At 42.9% G+C, this 19957-nt stretch overlaps 1 long non-coding RNA gene across 1 annotated transcript in view; it reads right to left on the bottom strand.

Moving 5' to 3' along the window:
- Nucleotides 1-8378: 8378 nt before the first annotated feature.
- The window catches only part of LOC140600014 (uncharacterized), a 144139-nt gene continuing 132560 nt past the window's right edge, over nt 8379-19957 (bottom strand). Inside the window, exon 3 of the long non-coding RNA XR_012003188.1 lies at nt 8379-8872. This is a non-coding gene — a long non-coding RNA (uncharacterized lncRNA). The remainder of the gene's footprint in view (nt 8873-19957) is intronic.

Below are 19957 nucleotides of genomic sequence, written 5' to 3'. Positions count from 1 at the left end.
TGTCCCAGCCCCTTCCTCTGCGCTCCGTCGGGCTCCCGAGCTTCTCTCCCCCGCGGAGGGGAAAGCCGCGGGCAGGGGTTGCTCTCCGGGGCGCCCTCCTGCAACCCTCCTGCAACCCTCCGCAGCCGCAAGTCTGCAGATGGACCTGCTCGCTGAACTTCTGGGCTTGAATCGAGCCCCCGCGCTGTGAAGCGGAGGCTCGGGCCGCCGACGTGCCAAGTTTGCAGCGTCCCCGCTCTCCCGCGTCTCGTGTGCTCAGAGTTCTCGGGCACCGAGGCGGCCCCGGCCGCAGCAGCCGAGTGGAAGCATTTCGGGCAAAAGAGCCCCAAATCTCGCTGCCCCCTCCTCACTCACCGGCAGCCGCCCCCCCCCTCCCCGGCTCCAGGTGGCTGGGCAGAGGGCGGCCGAAAGGCGCCTCTGTGCTGTGCGGCCCTCCGGACAGCAGCGACGGGATGTGCCAGCTGCCTCCTCCGCTGCCGCCCCCGGAGCCGCTGGATCGCATCTGCCTGGGCGCCCGCCACTTGCAGCTGGCGGAGGCGCGAGCTCGCGCGGGGGGCGGGGCCGCGGCGGGGGCGGGGCGGGGCGGAGCTCCGACGCCACCCCCCCCGAGCCCCGCCCCGCCCGCACCCGCCAGCCAATGGCGCGGCGAGATAGGCTCCTATGCAAATCTGCAGAGGCCTCGGCATTCATTGAGAAAAGCACAGGGCCCGCCCCGCCCTCCCTCCACCCTCCATCCCTCTCGCCTCTCTCCTTCCTTCCCTTCCTCCAGATTCCCTGCCCTATTTCTCTGCTGTGTGAACAGGAGCGTGTTTTGGATTAAATGGGAGGATTGGAAGAGGCCTTTGCAATCAAGCGCTCTCCCTAATTATGCATTTAAGAGATTATATGGGTCCGACTTCAGAAAAGCTGGTTCGGAATAAAAGTGGAGGCAAGGGGAAGGGAGGAGTGGGAGGAGGGGCAGCACGAAACTGCCAAATCCGAGAACAGCCTGGATTAAGGCCCTGAGACCCGAATCTTCTCTGACCCTTCCATTATTTAAACGCATCCCTGGGAAGCTGGCGGTTCCCCCATCTACACGAGAAAAGTTAGCAGCGTGGGGGTAGAGAGTGGCGGTGATCTCTAAGAGTTCTTCCGCTGCAGCAAGTACATTTCAGACCTGTCAGTCATCCTGCGTTTTCTCAGAATAGTGCTTGAACATGTGTCACCTCCTTTAGTCTCTGCAAGATAAATATTTTACATTTCAGCTTTAGAGTTGAGATAACTGAGTCGCTGAGATGGTAACTGATTCTCCTTGGGTCGCATAGACCTACGTGCATCCCAGGCCCTCACTCAAGGGCTCTTATTCATGCTGATCTACTTACTCCTCCATAAGTAACAGGCCAGGAAGATCTAGGGGTGATTTAGCTGGAATGAATAATGACGGAACAATTGCTCACAGCCTTGGGAATGAGAGGTCATTACCAAGAGCATTTTTTATTCATCTGTAAAGACTGTATCTCTGGTCTCTCTTTCCCTTCATCTCTCCTGAGCTGCCAACACGGAACTCAGATAATGGCTGTGTTTATAACAAGTGGTGCGCTAGAGCAAGAGAAAAAGCTATAGTCATAGGTTCACACAAATCCATTCCGTTCCTTCTTATCAAAGGTTGATTGTCAGGTCTTGTGCTATCCAAGCAGAACAATAAGGCAAGATCCTCCCTTGAGGAGCTCACACCTGGAAGACAGCAGGAAAAGTTCCTCATAGAATCAAAGCACAGAGTGGAGCTGAATCTCTCTCCCAGAGCTGCAGAGTGCTGCAGTAACTTGTCCCTTGCCTCATAGGAGGCGGTGACCAAGCAGGGCCTCTGCTCTCCCTGGCCGGGCTTCTTAGAGCATTATGGTATTGCCTTTGGCAACCGGAAGACCTAATAACAAAAGAAAATTAATTCGAGGAATGATTTGTTTCCTGCAGTGTGTTTGGCAACTCACTTAATTTGACAAGTAACTGGCTTCTCCCTGGAACTCAAACTGACTTTACACTGACTTTACAAGTTTAAGGACAAAGAATTATCTGACCCAAGAAGAGAAAGGATGCTCCTACCATGGTACAGGCAAAGACGGAGGGATAAAGAGAAGAGGAAGGAAAGGGTATGGAAGTTAATACTTGGAAAGGATATGTTGGTTAATACTTTCCTATGTGAGCATAAACGTTTGGATTTTCATTAGATTGCACTGGCATGCACACTAATAGAAGAATAATTTTCTATTTGAAATATTAAAAAGACTCAAATGTAGGCCCTTTTCCTCCTCACTCCCTTCCTTATTCTCTACATAATTCTTATCCAAAGTCAAACTGATTGGAGTAATTTGTCAAGAGCTATGAACCTTCTGCTACAATCAGTGGCCACTAGGGGGCTGCAGAGACTTGAAACTTCAGATGAGCCACCAGGGTTCAACCTTCTCCCAGATAATATGAGACCATAGCTTTGCACCTAGTGCACACAGGGGTTTCAATTAATTCTCGTGCTTTTATGAATTCTTTAAAATTTCCCCTGAAGGAGGAAAAGTGCTTCTCCCTGCACATTAAATCACACCAAACCTCAAAAATGCTGTTCCCTTTTTGTTAATTTTAAAAGGGAGGCAAGAATGAGTATTGATAGTCTATTGGTCACTATACATATGCATCTGTAGGAGTGTGTGTGTGTGTGTGTGTGTGTGTGTCACATCACACAGTGGCTTTTGGGGGGAAGGCATATATTATTATTTCCACCACAGAGACAAAAACACTTAAGGATTAGAGAGGCAAATAATTTGCCCAAGGTCAAATAGCAAGCAAATAACAGCACTGGAATTCAAACCAACGAGTCTTTTGCTCTGAAATTTACACGTCCCTCTGGAACAAATTAGGCCTCTTCCTCATGCCTACAGCTATAATGTTGACACCTCTATCCTCTATCTTTGCCATCTAGAGGAAGGGAGATGAGAAAGTGCAGTTAAGAACAAGTAGAGGAAATACAGACAGAGATAAAAAGCATGAGCAAGACAGATAGCTAACATGTCTTGCACACTTATATGGGCCAGCATATTTCAAAATAATTCTCATGCATTATCTCACTTAAGATTCACAGTAACACTATGAAGGGAAATAATAGTATCTCTTTTTTTACAGATTACAAATGGAAGCTCAGAGAGAGTGACTCTCTCCCAACAACAAGACTACACAGGGAACAAAATTTGTTAAAGGATTTGAACTTGGTCTCAAACCCTGGGCAATCTCACAAGAGAGAAATGGACCAAGCAAGAAAAGACTGAGGTGGGCAGAGGTGAACAAAGGAGGAAACTGAAAGCTCAACTCAAAATGGAGAAGCAGGGGGCAGGGTTCGGGGAGCGGGGCAGACTGAGGATTCTGGAAGCCTGGAGGACACGGTTACTGAGGTGGGCTGCTGCGAGTCACCTTGCCACTGACTTGACCAGTTAAGATGGGAAGGAGGAAAGTAAGTAGACCATATACCAAGAGAGGAAAAAGCTTAGCTGAACAGTGAGAGCACCAGGACTCTCTTCAGGAAACTCCCAATTTCTGAAAATGGAGAAGTGGACAACTCAGAGAGGGGTTTGAATGCCCTATAAGGGAAGCAGTAATAAAACCTCATCTTAAATCCAGGCAATGTGACTTAAGGCAAAACATATTTCGCAACTGCAAAACCTGACTGTGACCTAAAGGTTAAGTAAGTCAGGCATCCAGTTGATCAAGGAGGAAGAGAAGGAGAGGGAGGATGACAGAGGGAAAGAAAGAAAACAGGAAGAGGAGCAGGAGAAATAAAGAGGAGAGGAGAAAAAAGGTGGGAGAAAAATCAGGAAGTCAAGCTAAAGCTAGGCATTATAAGATACTTGGGCTAAGACATTTGGAACCCACAACTGGAATAGCTTACCCTGGACCAAGATCAGGAATTGGGACTCAGAATAAACATTCAAATGAGCTGTGGATTTGTAGTTAGGAAACTTGCTTTCAATCGAAGCCGTGCTTAAGAGGCTCTAGGACCTTAGGAAAACCCTTGATTTCTCTGGGCTCATGTACCGATCAGAAGGACCAGGTATAGTCTTTAAGATACACATCTACTCTGAAATTCTGTGTGAAATTCCCCAGGTGTCCAAAGGGTCTTATCCAAGACTGGGGACCAGAGTTGGCAGGTACTAGAAGAAGACTATGAACTTGCAGGGGAACCAGGAAAAGAGCTTGGACCTAACGCTAGTCAGAAAAAAATTAAAACAAAAACTTATTGGAGGGGATCCCTGGGTGGCTCAGCAGTTTGGTGCCTGCCTTTGACCCAGGGCACAATCCTGGAGTCCCGGGATCGAGTCCCACGTCCGGCTCCCTGCATGGAGCCTGCTTCTCCCTCTGCCTGTGTCTCTGCCACTCTCTCTCCCTATGTCTATCATGAATAAATAAATAAATAAATAATAAATCTTAAAAAAAAAAAAACTTATTGGAACCCCAGGGTGGCTCAGCAGTTGAGCATCTGCCTTTGGCTCAGGATGTGATCCCAGGGTCCTGCGATAAAGCTCCACATCACAGTCCCCACACAGAGCCTGCTTCTCCCTCTGCCTATGGCTCTGCCTCTCTCTGTGTGTCTCTCATGAAAAAATAAATAAAATCTTTAAAAAAAAAAAACCTTATTTTTAAAAATGTCTCTGCCATTAGACAAAGCTGAGCTTTGAGTCAATAGCCTGCAATTGCTGACCAGTCATACATAAGGTATCTTCTAAGAATTGTCATGCTAAGAGGAAAGTAAAGTTATTAATTCAACCATTACTTATTAGGTACTTACTCTGTGTTTGGATTTTCATGAGGTGCTAAGGAGAGACTGTGGTAAATAAAACAGTCAATGTTCCTACCATCATGAAGCCATGACAAAATTAATTTTTTAAGATTTATTTATTTATTTATTTATTTATTTAGAGAGAGTGCATAAGTAGGGGAAGGGGGGAGGGAGAGAGAGAATTTCAAGCAAATTCCCCACTGAGCATGCAACCCTACACAAGGCTGGATCTCAGGTCCCTGACATCATCTGGACTTAACCCGAAATCAAGAGTTGGACACAACCAACTGAGCCATCCAGGTACCCTGATAAAATTAAATTTTAAAAAAAATACAAAATTGAATTCATGCCTATGCTACAACTAAGCAAAAATTAGAAATACAAAAAACAAACAAACAAACACACATATAAAAAAAGAAAATCCTGAAAGAAAACATTGAGAAATAGACTTACTGGGGTAGCAGAATTGTGTTTTTTTTTTCTTTTTACAAATGACTTTTAATGGTTTTGTATAACAAATAATAGTAGCATTTGATTCCTATTTTAAAGAACTATATCCGTCAGGATACCCAGGTTATATTGTAACAACAACACATCACAGTACCTTAAAACAATGAAATCTATTCCCATATTCTATGTCCATTTCAGATGAGCAGAGGGCTCTGATCATCATAATCAGTTAGGGATCCAGGCTGATAGAGCCATCACTATTGTGAACTTGTAGGGTCCTGCACCCGATAACGAAATACTCCAGCCTGGAAATGGCATAGGCCGTGTCCCCTCACAGCTCTGGATGGAGATATATGTATGGTTTTACCTACCATGAGAGGTCCCACAAGGTAGTGTCAGCAATACCTTGCAAACGGCCTTACTGGCTCCCAAAGAAGGAGAAAACCTGCAAGTGTTGCATTATTTGACTTAGATCAGGAGGGATCTAAAAGACAGACTACCCAGAGGAAAATGACCTAATTCTTTTGGGATCCACAGCCAAATGAGTAGCCCTGCTAGCATCAGAGAGCACAGCTCTGAGTCTGCACATACGTCATTATGGAAACAACAAAAGAGCTCAGCCTGCTCTTACCCATCCCAAGGCATGATATGAGAAGCTACAGAAAAAGCCCTTCTCAACCACGAGAGAGTAACAGCGCTCTCCTGGAAACTATAAACAATCTCACATTTACCGACAACAGAGATCAAAGCACATAGTTCACTATTATGTATTTCACAGCAGTCCCCGTGTTTGCTGAAGCACAGTACATTAGGGAGAGAGGGTGTGAGCTATTACTGTAACTAACACATGTTGGTCTTATCACCTGCTGCTATCCTAATATCTTCTCTTTAAAAAAAAAAAAAGATTTTATTTATTTGAGAGAGAAAGAGATAATGAGAAGATAGCGAGAGAGAGCACGAGCGGGGAGGCGAGGGAGAAGCAGGCTTTTGAGGCTGAGCAGGGAGCCCGATGCAGGGCTCAATCCCAGGACCCTGGGATCAGGACCTGAGCCAAAGGCAGACGCTCAATGGATTGAGCCCCCCAGGCGACCCATTTTCTCATTTTTTTAAATAACCTTTTTGGCTGAGAAAGAGGAAAATAAAATTGGGGGTGGGGGTAATTTGGCTATCAATATGGCCTTTTAGAAAGCTCCAAACTGATACACAGTAGCTATTCCATTTAGCTCTAATTTTCAGCCAACACAGGTTAGCACCCTGGCCTGTGACTTCTAGTGGCATCAAGAAGGATTTGGTATCTAAAAAAAAAAAAAAAAAGAAGAAGAAGAAAGAAGAAGAAAGAAGAAAGAAGAAGAAGAAGAAGAAGAAGAAGAAGAAGAAGAAGAAGAAGAAGAAGAAGAAAGAAGGGGAAGGGGAAGGGGAAGGGGAAGAGGAAGAGGAAGAGGAAGAAGAAGAAGAAGAAGAAGAAGAAGAAGAAGAAGAAGAAGAAGAAGAAGAAGAAGAAAAGAAGGATTTGGTATCTTAGAGCCTAGTCATGTCCATGCGCTAGACCAAATGGACTGTAGGCAAGATAATCTCTGAGTAATGGGTTACATCTAATTGAATTATCACAGTAACAGTTCCCACTGGCCAGTCCTATCTGATCATCATTTCACATCTCCATTGTCCTGCCTGGGCCTGTGTCCCTGCTCTCCTTTCTTATCCAGATCCAGGGCTGACTGAACCCCTTTGACTAAGCCCTACCCAGTTTAGTGACCAATCTTGGTTCCACTTAGGAAGAACTGAGATCAAACTGCCCTTGAATCCTATTTCAAATAAATGCTATTTTTGTCTTGCTCCTGTGACCAACACATACCTTATCCCTAATTTCTTAAAGGGCTGGGCTTAGAGCCCTGTTCTTCCAGGCAATGTCCCTTCTCTGAAATCTGCTGTCCATTGTTTGGCTTCCCCAGTGCCAGTCCGATGCCAACTCAGCTATGTCCCAGTACTCTTCCCAGGGATATGAACTAGGAATCACACCTTTCCTCACTGTTCCCCTTCTTCTGATGAGTCTACAGCCCAGACGGAGCATGACTAATTATCACAGGATGCAGGCCATGGCCGTGACTATTAGAAGAGAGTCAAACATCTGACTCTAGAGAGGCCAGTTCCCAGGCTCAGTTAAACCAATCAGCTTCCCTCTCCAAAATCTGAACTATGTAGCAGGGGTTGTGTGAAGCTGAATTTGAATCATATGATTAGTGGGGCACCAGAATGCTGCCCTCTTTCTTGAGACTGATAGTTTCCAATAAACCTTCACTTTTTGAGCAAATTTGGGATGGACTTTGCTCCTGGCCAATCAAACTAAGACAGGTTGGGACATTTGCATTTTCCCTCTCACTGGTCTTTCCTGGCACTAACTCTCTGCCTAGGTTGTGTGAAGACACTGTTCTCTCAGCCCAGAAGCACTGACTCCTGCATCCTGCAGCCTCAGTTGCCATCTTGACCATAACCCCCTAAAAGGCTCTGGGCCAGGACCACTTAGCTAAGTCAAATCTTGACTCACATTAACTTGTGACATGACAATATTTATTGCTATTTTAGGTTTCTAAGTTTTGCATTAATGTGTTGTGCAAGTTACAAATACGCCACCCCTTTCTATTCATTAGGTTCACTCTGTCTCTCCCTTCACCAGCTTTCCCAGTCAAGCCATGGAGGCCAGTCTTCCACAGCTGAGGCTACATGTGCACAAACATCCACCAAGGCAAATTCACCTAGCACCTAGCAGGGGTAAGATGTCCCTCAAATATACTTCACTGTTCAATCAGCACTACAAGAAAAGCTATGCATCCCCTCGCAGCCCTGGGAATGAATCCTTTCCATTTCCTTCTTTCTTTTATAACACTTTCTTTCTGTTTATAAAAGTGATACATATTAATTATAGGAAATTTGGAAAATTCAGAAGTTTAAATAACCCATAGTCTCACCACCCAAAAATAATGACTCAAAATTTGGATATATTTCCTTCCAGTATTGTTTTAAATTACTACAATTTGGCTCATGCAGAGTTATATCCTGCATTACTTTTTTTTATCTTAACATTATATTGTGAGCATTTTCCCATATTACAGAACATTCTAGGGATTTATGCTTTTTAATGACTGCATAGAATTACAATGTGTAGATGTACCATAATTTGTTTAACCAATCTCTATCTTTGAACTTGTGGGATTTCTCCAAGTTTCTACTGTTATAAATAATGCTGTGACAAATATTCATGTACATCAATCTCAGCCCATGACTCTGATTAATTCTATAGCTCATAAATCTGTTTGCATTTCAGTTCATTTCTTTAGATCCTTTAAGTTTCTTTGTAAAAAAAAAAAAAAAGTAACCATTAACACATGCATAGAATTTAAAAGTTATAAAACTTATGCAGTGGCAGGGTGTCTGGGTAGCTCAGGCCATTGAGCGTCTAACTCTTGATTGCAGCTGGGGCCATGATCTCACTGCCACGGGGTCGAGCCCCACATCAAACTCCATGCTTGGAGGGGAGTCTGCTTGAGATTCTCTCTCTCCGTCTGCCTCTGCCCCTCCGCACCATGTTTGCATTGCTCTCTCACACACTCTTTCTCAAATGGATGAATAAATCTTTAAAAAAAAAAAAAGAAAGAAAGAAAGAAAAAAGTTATGCAGCGAAAGTACATCTTTCTCCCACCAGGGCTCCCTGGTCCGCCCAGTGTCCTTTCTCCAGAGGTGACAGTTTTTATCTATTCTGAGGTATTCTTGCAAAACTCCTCTATGTATATGCAATCACATATGTGTAGATCGATGGTTCTCAAAGTGTGGCCCACAGACCCCTGGGGATCCTCAAGACCCTCTCAGAGAGCCCACAAAGTCAAAACTATTCTCATAATAATACCAAAGCATTATTCACCTGCTTCACTTTTATTCTCTCACAAATATACAGTGGAAGTTTTCCAGAGGTTGCATGACATGTGATTGCATCATCACTTTGACAGCTAATGAAATGTATGCTTGTGTATTCTTGGGCTTTCTAGAATTTTCTAAGAGAACTGAGAACCCTTGATTAAATCCGCAATAATTTTTAAGAATATAAAGCCTTCTGAAGGCCAAAATGTTTGAGATTTGGTGATACAGACTTCAAAACACACACACACACACACACACACACACACACACACAAACTGGTAACATGCCATATATATATATGAATATATATATGAATGTATATATACATTCTGTAGCTTTTTAAATATGACAATATATCTGTGATATTATTTCATCTCAGCACCTATAAAACAGCCTTAGGTATTTTTAAGTGACTGTTTTTCATTCTACTTTATGGTTGTTCCATATATATTCAGCCAGTTCCTATTGATGGAATTTAGGGGTTTTATTTTCAAATCTTTGCTTTCATTATTACTATTATATAACAATAAATACTGCAGAGAATAACCCTATATGCTCTTTATTTTGTACAAATGCAAGTTCTATATTTAATCCATAGTGGTGGAACTGCTGGCTCAAATGGTATGCACATTTATAATGGGTACTGCCAAATTGCCTCACAAAAAATAGATCAATTTTTATACCCAAAATAGTTGAGAGTGATTGTTTCCTCACAGCTTCATCATCAATCACAGTGTGTTATCAAACTTTTGATCACTAAAATCAGATAATAAAAATATGGCATCCCACTGTAGTTTTAAATTCCATTTCTCCCATTCTGAGTAGATCAAGTATATTTTCCTATTTTGAAAAGTCTTCTTATTATCTACTTTGGAAAGTCTCTGCTTATGGAGTTTGCCTATTTGTCATTTGATTTATTAGTTTTTATTGATTAGTGAGATATCTTTATATATTAAGGAAATTACCACATTTGGGTCCTTTTGTCATTTGATTATCTTATCTTACCATGAAAAATTTTGCAACTATCAAATTAATAATCTCTTATAGGTTCTGGGTTATAAAAACCTCATCCAAAATACATGTAATTTACAATTTATCCTATATTTTATCTTAGTATTTTTATGAGTTTTTATGGTTTGATCTTTTTAAACCATTTGGATTTTTGGTAAAGAATTGAAGTCCAACTTTTATCTTTTAATTTTCTTCCTACATGGGATTCATTGAATTAACTCAATATTTATTTCATGAGTAATATTTTCCCCCACTGGTAAGAAATGCCAACTTTATTATAAAATAATTTTTGCCTGTATTTGGTTCTCTTCCCAATTCCCCATTCTGTTCATGGATCCATTTGTTTACCCCTCCCCAAAAGTATAATACGTAGAAAGCTATACCCTCCTTGCAATTATTCTTTCTTTATAGAATTTACCTACCCATGCTCCTTTATTTTGCCATATGAATTTTAGAATTGATTCAACTAGTTTTAAAAATTCCTGTTATTTATTGAGATCACTTAAAATTTACAGATTAACATAGGGAGATCCTGTATCTTTATAATGTTGAGTCTTTCTATCAAGAACACAGGAACTTCTTTTTTTAACCATATTCTTAGTAACAATTAACAATGTCTTCACATAGTTCTCCCATATTCCTTGTAATATTTATTCCTATCGTTTCTTTTGTTACTGTAAATGGGGATTTTTTTTCCTTCAGATACAATTTCTAACTGGTTATTGTGACATGTGTTGGGATGTTATTGATTTTTCCGTATTCATTTTGTATCTAGCCTTAGCAGATACACTTATTGCTTCTAACAGTTTCTCAGTTGATCTTCTTGGATTTTCCAAATACACAACTCTCTCACCTGCAAATGATGATAATCGTGCTCCTTTCTCTCCAATCTTAAACTATATTTCATTACTTTATCAAATTCTATTGACCAGCTCCTCCAAAAATAAACTTAAATCACAGTGAACTTGATGTAGAGCTATTATGTGTCTGTCGTTCCTGACTGTATAAGAATGATTCTAATACCTCACCATTAAGACTGATGCTGGGATTTGCCTTGAAAAATACATCTTTTATTGAATTATAACTCATATATCCAAACTCCATGACCCCATGAACATTTCAGATTCCCCAATCACTGTGGCCCCCATCCTGCACCTGCCAGACAATGTGTGTGTGTACATCTCAAACTGGAGGAATGAGCTTGTCGTCTAGAAACAGGTGGTAAACTCTACCTTGAGGACCAGGATTAGATATTTTTAAACATTTTCTTCTAAAGAGGATTACCCAAAGGAGGCACCACACAAATTTAATTTTAGGGTGCTGAGTGAGAACTTACTATTGGGGCCTGACTAATTTTCAAGGAACATTTAAGGAAAGGAGACTGTTCCTGCAAAATCCTCAAACCCAAACCTATTCATACCACTGATCTTCCTGAGTTCTTTCTCCTGAGTTTCCTAAGTCCTTGCCTGTCTCTGACTCACAAAGTATACCTCAGCCCGGCCCCAGAGTCATTTCAGACACACTCTCTCTCCTGACCCCAAACCAGCTAACAACACCTTTGTGCAGGTTATACAACCAAATTTTCACAGCAGTGTTTCCCAACGATCATTCCCAAAGAATAGCCCAAGATACTGGCTCAAAACTTCAGAAGCCTGGGCTCCACACAAGACCTGCTGATGTTTATGCATACCCAAATCTGAGAAGAAGCACTGTCTTACAGTTTCATCATCATTGTAATAGCCAATGAAATTCCAATGGCCCCAGAGGTCCAACCCATCTTCCTCAACTCTTCCAGGTCCAAGTTAAACCATCAGGCTATCCCTAGAATTATCTATGTTCCAACCACCCTGGAAGGAACAAACACTATTTCTGAACTATCTTTCCCCAGAGTTTCCAAGGGTTCTCATGCATTTACAGGAAGATGGAAACGCACGTGAATCATTCCTGGGTAGATTCTCATGGACGTTCTGAAAGAAGTGCATAAGTAAAATATATCAGTTAAGCCAGAAAAAGATGAGGCAACTTGCAACCTTCTTTAGAGAAATCAGCCTTTACTGGGATGGACCATGAGAGCCTATGACAATTAGATCTTTCCAGTCATAGGGAGTAGGTGAACAAGACTGGCTCTGTACCCCATATCCATGGATCAAGCTTGCCTCTAATTCCTCAGTGTCTCAGAACACATGCTTGCTCCCTGAGTTACCTTAGTTATTAAGGCTAGAAAGAGCCAAGATGACATGGACTGTACTCCCTGATTGCAACATCACTGATCTGCTGGCTTCCATTTTTGTGGGAGAGGGGATGGATATTTTGCCCCATACCCATCTCTGACCTCCTTCTGACTCTGCCTTTTCCCCACAGCTGCTGACACTGTACAGGTAGCCCTAGTCCACTTGAGTAATGGCCATAGGTAAGTACAACAATTCCTGGAGATGACCAGCCATATTGACAAACTGTCTACTGCTCACATGCATCTAGTCAGGGTCACTTTGGAAAGGAGTCTTAGAACACTGAGGAGACCCACAGTTAGCTCCTGTGGTTAGAGTCAAGGGTGGTGAGAAGTAGCAGAACTACTGCTTTTAAATTGGTCTTTAAGCAAAAAAATAAATTGGTCTTTTAGCAAAAGAGTAAAGCAGCTCAGCCCATTAGGGAACCCTTACTCAGAAGCTGTCCCATTGACATGCCTCCCTGGGGCCTTCGAAGACTCTGCTAATGAACCTCCAGCACTGCTGGCAGTTACTTCCCTGAAAGTCACACCACATCAAGGTGAGTTCGCAGGGACATGAATGTACGCCTTGTCCATCGAAGGAGCCCATCTGGTGAGTTTAGCTTCTGTCTCCAGCAGCATGACATAATGAAGGAAGCTCCTTTGAGGGAAGCAAAGCATTTTTCCATCCTGTCTCTCCTCCTTTACAGCAGTGATTTTCAAAGCCTGATGAAAACAAGAGATCTCCCTTTCTTCCACAGAATGATGAGCTGTTCTGTAGACTTTCATCAGGACACAGGACTATGGGCCACTTAGTAACAACTTAAATTGAGTTATCAAGGCCATTAAATGTTGGCATTCATAAATTAAAAGTAGCTCATTATTAGAGTTTGCAGAGGAGTTTAATTCAGTATCTACTAAAGCGTGAGGATGCCTCACAAAGCCTGGCCGTGTTTCCCAACTCCTACTTCCTGTTCACTCAATGTCTTATTGGTGGTTGTACTCCAACGATTTGAAGAAGTCAGCTTTCTTCTCACTGGGTCTCCACTGCTATTGTGACTGGCACTCACAAGCTGAATAATATTATGTATGATTTCTTAAAAGCAACAGGATTACTGCAACTTCTCTGAGTCCATGAGGCTTTCAAGAGCTGCTACTTTTGACTTTCTTTTTAAACATAAATTGCTGTTCATTTAGCTTCATTATTATCAATGTAGAGTATCATCAATTATTTGGTTAACCCCATGGTGCGTAATGATATATAGTTACATTAACAGTATTTCAGGCCTATAATTTTTTCAGTAATTACAGTTTAATATTAATCATTGATATCCCTGTGCTTTTATAAAGACACTTCATTTGTAACGGACTGCCAGTGAACTTGTGCCATTGGAATAACTTGAACCTTCCACCAAAGACAGTGTAATTAAATCAGTGAGTTGTTTTAGGATCACAAGGCACTGTTTTAGCACATACAGACTTGCCTATGTTCACTTTCCTCTTTTACAATGTGAGTAATAGGCAGTATGTGTTTCTTACTAGCAAAGAGTTTGTCACAGTTTGTTGACTTTCTTTGTTTATTATACTCAGCAATCCTCTTCATCACTGACAGAGGGAATGGGTGGGTCATGGGAACTTCGGCCTCATGCAAGTGGACTATGGAAAAAACCAGTAAGGACTCTGAAGGCTGGGAGGGGCTCTGCTCGAGGAGCCCAGCACTAGGGATTCAAGCCCCTCCATGCTTCATTAAAGCACAGCAGCTTGCCTCAAATCTGAGCACCCACTGAGTTCCTATGTTTGCAGAAAGAACCCTGCTGCCAAAAAGTGTTTGAAATCTCTGCACTACATTTTTCAATTTATTCAAATACCACAGTCATTTAAAAAAATGTTAGGAAAATCCAGAAAGAAAACACTAACTACCTCGTTAGTTATGGGAGTTGTTTTAAGAAAAGGAACACGGAAATAAAGAGTGAAAACAACCTAAAAAACAAAGGTGGAACCAGGTATAGGAGGTTTCATTCCACTCAATTTAACGGAGCAAAGCACCCAGCAGGGTGTTGGCAGGGAACAGGATGGGAATGGTGCTGAGATGAATGAGATAAGATCATAGACTTTTGGGTCCAAGAGAACAATGAAAGAAGTTCAAAACTGGTGGTGATATAGAAAACAGAGATGCAAAAGGCACCGAGAGGGGCAGTGAGTTGTCCAGAGGAAAGGGGGAGGGTCACTCTGATTGTGAGGGATTAGGGACGATACCTGTTTCCCAGCCCTGGGTTAGCATGACCCATTCTGGCATCCAACAGAAACTTACCAGTGGCAAGGCACCAGGCAAAACCAAGAAAGGATGTCACACAAGCCAGAGATTCCCTTGTTCGTCTTGACACCAGGAAAGTGATGGAACTCAGGGCTTCTCAAACTTGATTATGCATACAAATTACTTGATTGCAGGAGGTTGTTAAAAAGCAAATTCTGAGTCAGCCAGTCTGGCGTTGGCCTGAGAACCTGCATTTCTAACAAGTTCCCAGGTGATGCCAATGCCAAGTAGCAAGTCAGATACTTTGAGTAGCATGCATCTAATAAGCTCATGCCATACTCAGGTATTAGTAATATGTTATAAGGCAACAACTTTCTGTGAGAAATATTGCTACTTGCCTAATCCAATATCCATTCTCCTTTTACTCTACAATGAGAGCCCGAATTTTGCTTGGCAGGGTAACATGTCAACTAAACCTGTTCAGTTGCCTAGTATCCAAAGGAATGGGAGTAGGAGTGACCTAATTCTGACAGAAAAATCTAGGTAGAACACAATTGAGAAGACATCCCTTCCTGTTTAAAATGGCAAAACCTCTGATAAAAAAAAGGTTTTGGTCTCCGTGTTGGCTGTTAGTTTTTTCTCCTTTCTCCTGCCTGAAACACAGGGCTGTCACCATGACACTGAAAACCATACACTGGACATGGTGGAGGTGGAAGGACAACCAGGGTCTTTCATGTCTCATGGATTGTGCCTACCTGTGGTTACCTAGTGTCTAGGTTTGGGTTTTCCTAGAAGCTGTCCTCAGACAAAAATTCAACTGTAGTTTATTTGGGAAGTAGTCCCAGGAGATACCAGTAGGGGGATGGGAAGTGACATAGTGGCAGGAGGGAAGCCAAGAACTGTGTGTCATCCAGCCAGTTATCACAGTGGGAAACTGGAACTCAGTCCCACTGGGGAAATCTGGTAGACTGTGTAAAAACACATATAAGAATTATGCCACCAAAGGGTGAAGGGCTGAGGCATTCATGAAATCCCATCCAATCCTGGGGAACCCGCTTCTGTAGGGCATTAATTCTCCAATTCTTGCCCTGTGCACAAGCCACAACATGCTCCCACAGCCTGAAAAAAGCCCTAGAACCAAGACTGGGGGCATCTGCAAAATCAGTGAGAACCTTGTAGACAGACATGGGTGGGGTACTAATAGCATCTGCCTACAACCGGTAAAACTCAATCCAGACTGTTACCAGAGTCAGGCACAATCCTAGCCGAAAAACACCTTAGGAGTTTTCTGATTTTAAAAGAGGTTCTCACCCCTCTCACGCAAACACAGAGGGCAATATTTAATGCTAAGCCATATAGAATCCAGGCAGAATCCAAGGCAATATGTTTAGAGGCAGGAAGCTTTTTCCAGCAAACTTTAAAACACACGATATAGGCAACCACCTACTCTGCCAATGGGACCAGCCAGCAGGCCTCTCCACAATGTGGGGATTTTGATATAACACCCAGAGCTTATAAATATGTTATTCACACAGAATATTTTCCCACTTAGTCTAGATTTTATTTTCTTAGTTCTTGGGCAAATCAAAGAGACTTTCAATGAGTTCAGGAAAAAGCATTCTCCAGGTAGGGGAAGCTCCCATCCTTCTAAATGATTAACACCCTTATGAATGACCTAGAAGATGAAATAAGAAGAAAGTTACTCAGAAGGGCACATGGTACCAAGCTGAGACAAGGCAGACATGTGAAGAAAGATTAAAAGAATGAGTTCATAAAGTTCTTGAATGTAGAAACTGGAAACTAGCATACTGCGATCATCTTTATCCTTGTCTGAGCCCTCTGGCTGACCTTGGGGAAAATGCAGGGCGCTTGTCTTAGACTCCACTCCCCTGCCCATGGCCCCACTCTGCACACTGCCTGGGTTAAGAGTTGGCCTTGGCCACGACCAAGGCAACACAGACTGGAGATTAAGCAAGACTAGAATTCCAAAGGTCAATGATTTCAAAAAGAAAATCAGCAGAAGCAGCAGCCATCACCAAGAGCCAGAGAGCAGCAGAAGTTGCAATGATACTGCACACCCCCCTTCGCTGACCCCAGGCAAGAGCTGGTCCACCAGGACAGAAAAACAGGAAACTTGGGGTCTTGGAGGAGAAAGGAAACCACTTTGCTTTAAAGGAATTTTGGGAACTTTTCACTCTCAACTACATCCCTATCAGGTTTCAACATAGCCAAAGGGCATGCAATTAAGGAAATGCTTTTCAACACAAGAGTAAATACTCCGTTTTCTCTGTTACACAAGACACAGTGGCAGAACTGTCCTTACTGAATCCTCAGTGGGGTCTCCCTGAAGGGACTCATCAGCTCTTTCTCAGTGTTTGTCAGCCTGCTGCTTGGCTCCGTGAGTCTCAACTTCCTTATCTGGGACGTAAGACACAGCCAGCCCTTGCATGTTGCAGGACTGCCACCGAAGTCAGAACAGAAACAGTATCAGAGACGAGCAGCGGCTTCCAGGGGGGAGGAAATGGAAAGTGCTGGTATTACAATCATGACTATTGGCTCCTCAGCAAGTCTGGTTTACTGTCCATATGATATCATTGTTTACACATTGTTGGGACTTAGGCTAACTAATACTTGGTGGCTCTGAGGATTAAATGAAATGGTTCCTATAGGAACTTAGCCCAGGTGCTCACACACCATGTGTTATCTATGTATGTGCTGGTTGTTCTCATCATCCTCACCACCCTTCCTCCTCCACCACCACCTCCACTGCCTCCATCATCACTTCCAGCAGCACCTCCACCTCTACCACTACTTCCACCACCACCTTCACCTCCCTCCTCCTCCCCACCACCATCCTCTTTGTAACTATCATGTATTGTTCATTTTAAGTTATAAATGCCTGTAGTTGGTGAACATTCTTTTCCCTTGATTCATGGGCATTTGGCTGCTTGTGTTTCCTTTTTAAGCCAACGTCTGAACCACCGAGCAGCATTAGAAAAGTGAGCAGTAGGCTTTCTCTGATACCCTGAGAGATTTTTCTCCCCTGAAAGAGGAGTAGTGACCAGATGTGAGATGGCTCTGAAAACCAATGGGCCCTCCGTCTTGTTTTTGCTTCTGTCTAATCTTCATTTTTGTGAGCAGCACTCACACAGGTGTTGTCCCCACCAAGCCTGCAGATTTGCAGGCTGAAATTTTCAACCAAACAGTCATGGAGCAGATTTTCATTAGCCCTGAAGCTATTCAAAGGTGGCTTATCCACCTGTAGACAAATGAGACACATGCCCCCCATCTCCCTTCCAAAGATTCATAGCAGCAGAGAATGTGAATGCTGAAAAAGCCCTCCCCAGTCTATGTCCCTTGCATTGTACAGCCTGAAAACCAGAACACAGAAAAATAAAGGCCTTATGCAAGAATACCTAAATAAGGAGAGGTGGGAACAGGACCAGAATCCATGTCTGCTTAACTTTCAACCCAGTGTTCTTTTACTACCTGCTGCCCCCTCTTCTCGGACTCAGGTGGCAGTGTCAGAGCCTTGGCAGGAGGGGTGGCAGAAAGGCAGTTCATGCAGGTTGATGAAGCCAGGAGCAGCTGGAAATTAGCTGGCTGGAATCAAGATGAAACAAACACAGAAACAAGCCCCAGGACCAGAGAGACACAGCCATGAGAAAAGGCAGGGACAGAGTGGGCATGTCTGAGCAGTAAGCCGAACAGATGGAGGCCCAAAGCCAACTGATGGGGATATCTAGCCAAACTGATTAGAGGCAATTACCTGGGACCCAGAGTCATGGCACTCATTGCATTGCTGGTTACACATCTCCAGGAAGTCCAGCCCTAACCTACAGTGGCCAGGGATGGGGGCTGGACTATCGAAACATTAAGGGTTGCCTTTTATTTCAGATGTTATTTTAGTGATGATTGTTCCAACCTTAGCCTTCTGAAAGGTCTCATGTGATGAGAGCTTAGGTCAAGGGGGGAAACCACTGGCTAGGAGTGAGGGGTATCCAAATCTTGAACCTAAGAGTCTGGAAAAATGAGGCAGGAAGTTCATCCCAACCCCTGATTCTGAGAACCTTCACCAGGGACTGGGTTTCTGCAAGAGCTGATGATCAGGAGAATCAGAAGAAACTGGACTTTACTGAAAAGACATCTTCATGTGTTCCATGTGTGCCTTAAAAAATAAACCTGACAAGCCAAACCTTTTTTTCTGAGCCAAATATACAGATTGTGTGGAAGACCAGGTTTCCTACCTATTGGCATGCCTGGAGCTTAATAATAGTTTCTCTTTGTGAGAATAAAGAGGATGTTCTAGGCAGAAAATAGTGTGTATAATGGCAGAGAGGCAAGAAATAGTATTTCTTTGGTGATCAGAGAATAGCAAGGACGGCTGGAAAATGGAGTTTGTTTTGGGGGGCAGCCACAGAAGGGCCTGACTTTAAAGTAGGCAGGAGGTAGATCATGGAGGGCTTTGTGCACGAGATGGGGTCCCTTGGATTCTATCACAATAGATCCTCATGATGATTCTCACATACAGACTATCCTCATTATTCACACGTGTGATATGTGCAAATTCTCCTAGTCACTAAAATCTACTTGTAACCCCCAAATCAGTACTTGCAGTGCTTTTGCAGTCATTCATACACATGGGCAAAGCAGCAAAAATTTTGTTGCATGATCCCAGCTGAGGTCAGACAAAGTGATCCTCTTTCTGTTTCAGCTCTCATTCTATAAGCACGTGCCTTTTTTGCCATTTAGCACACATTTTATACATTTTTGCACTTTGCATTGGCAATCTCACATTTCACAGAGTCCCCAAGCATAGTGCTGGAGAGCTGCAGAGCAAGGACATAGAGGAAATGCATGTAGATAGGCTTCATGCAGACACCGGTTATAGTGCACCTGGCAGTGAGTTTAATGTTAGCAAATCAACCATACATCTAAAATAAGACGTCTTTGAACAGAAATACACATACAATAAAGTTATGAATTGACATATTAATTAAACTTTTGTGACCCAGAGGCTCAGAGGAACCTGACTCTGTATTTCCCCTAAGAGCACTGGTTCAGTGTTCGCTGATGCAGTACTCACAGGGGCTTTACAGAACATGACTACTGCAAAGAGAATCCACTGTACTTGGCATGGCTTTATTTCACTTTCAAATTTCCTTCTCACAAATTAGGAACCTAGTTGCACAAAGCTAAGTCTTTCCCAAGGCCCCATTACCTACTAAGCAATGAAGTCAGGACTTTAACCCAAATGGTCTGACTCCCACTTTCTTCATATTTCTACTCTGAAATGCTACAGATTCTAAAATACAAGCAATGTCAGTGTTCC

The sequence above is a fragment of the Vulpes vulpes genome, chromosome 8 (assembly GCF_048418805.1).
Source record: "Vulpes vulpes isolate BD-2025 chromosome 8, VulVul3, whole genome shotgun sequence".
Classification (NCBI taxonomy): Eukaryota; Metazoa; Chordata; class Mammalia; order Carnivora; family Canidae; genus Vulpes; species Vulpes vulpes.
This window is presented reverse-complemented; position numbering and strand designations above follow the sequence as displayed.